Here is a 1,663-nt window from a genome sequence, read left to right as displayed (position 1 = left end):
CCTGGAGCCGGACGCTCCCCAGGGCTTTACCGTATTAACAGGAGAAGAGGCGCAAGTGAAGTTAGCCAGCAATGGGGTCATGAACCGGACCACGGTCTGTTACCTCTGACCTAAATATTTAAACTAAACACTAATTCAACTGATTTTGTTTTACTGTTTAAACAAAGATGTGGACTTGAATGAACCAGACAGAAAACTTGTCAGAAGATGACGGACTGTGAGGGACACGTCTTTCCTCCAGCGATCCTTCTGATGGACCCAGATGGAGCGGGAGGAACCGGTCCATTCTGAACCAAACTGCCTGAGTTCAGCTGCCTGCTGATCTGTCAGTTCCTTCACGGCTGCATGACCTTTGAGCTTCAGCGGTAGCGCTACATAAACAGGCCTGCCGAGTCACACTGCGAGTCACGTGAGCCGCCTGCACAGACTCCCCCTTGGGGCCGGATTAGATAAGGTCCCCCTGTGGGAGGAGCCAGAACTAACCTGAGGGCAGATGATGGAGAAGTATTTCTGTCCAGACGGACGCTGGTACAGGTAATACATGGTGCTGGGCTTCTTCACGATGTTGCAGGCAGCGTGGTGGAGGTCAGCGTCTCTTTTGGCATCTTCTAGAACCTGAAAGCAGCATCAAGCAGAACCATCAGCTGAGGTCCGTGTGATCAGAACTCCTGTATGGGTTGATGGCGCTACCTTTCTGGCCTGCTCCTGCAGGTACCGGATCTGGTCTGCAATCAACGTCAGCTTGTTGCAGGCGTTAGCTTTTACAAAATCGTCTCCCTGAGAGACATGCAGATGGTTTCAGGAGGAGAAGCGGTACCGAGAGCCGGCCAGTAAGCCCACAGCTCACCTTCTGGACCTGCTGGGCCAGCGCCACCAGGTCCATGGTGTCTCCCAGGCTGTTGGTCTGGTAGGAGCTGACCAGCTCCACTCCGCTGGGGGCCGGGCTGCTCTCCACCAGCTGCACTGTAACACACACACACAGGGCCCTCCAGCATCGTTAGCTCCTAGTAACCATGGTAACCTCTGCTAACCAACCAGAGGCCCACAGACCCCCACCCAGCCCCCCATGATTACTGGATCTATAAACTGATCCTCCATTGAACTGCCGCTCATTATTACAGAAAAACACTTTCAGTAAATAAGAAACAGTTTGTAGAATTTAATCAAACCATAAAACTTCCTTTAATGAGAGTCACAGTGGCTCCAGGTCAGACCCGGTACTGGTGGTACCGGTGGTACCGTCAGACTGTCATCCAGCCATTACCGGCTGAACCCAGCAATCACCCCGTCCCCTTCCAGCCAGAACCGGTCTGGTAACCATGGTGATGTTTCAGCGTCATTCCGGTTCAGGTGAGCTGCTTACCTGTGGTCTGGGCTCCTGGTTGCAGCGGGAGGCTCACTAGCTACGTTTACATGGACACAAATAATCGGATTGAAGGCCTGATCAGATCAAAAATGTTTCATGTAAACATGTCAGACTGAAGATTCTAATCCGATTCGGTCCGATCGGATATAAATTTAATTCCAAAAGAGAGAGGTGGTTTTTGCCGATCGCCATTCTGATTGGCGTCCATGTTAACACCCATTCGGATCTTAAAGGAATAGTAGACCCAAAACATGATTAGCCTTCATTTTCTACTCCCCCCCATGCTGAACAACACTC

At 51.3% G+C, this 1,663-nt stretch overlaps 1 pseudogene; it reads right to left on the bottom strand.

The window, feature by feature from the left end:
• The window catches only part of LOC107100647, a 12,480-nt pseudogene that overhangs the window by 3,841 nt on the left and 6,976 nt on the right, over positions 1 to 1,663 (bottom strand).

This window comes from Cyprinodon variegatus, unplaced genomic scaffold (assembly GCF_000732505.1).
Source record: "Cyprinodon variegatus isolate N-32 unplaced genomic scaffold, C_variegatus-1.0 Scaffold996, whole genome shotgun sequence".
In the NCBI taxonomy this organism is placed as follows: domain Eukaryota; kingdom Metazoa; phylum Chordata; class Actinopteri; order Cyprinodontiformes; family Cyprinodontidae; genus Cyprinodon; species Cyprinodon variegatus.
Note: the sequence above shows the minus strand (reverse complement) of the source record. Positions and strands in the feature narration are given on the sequence as shown.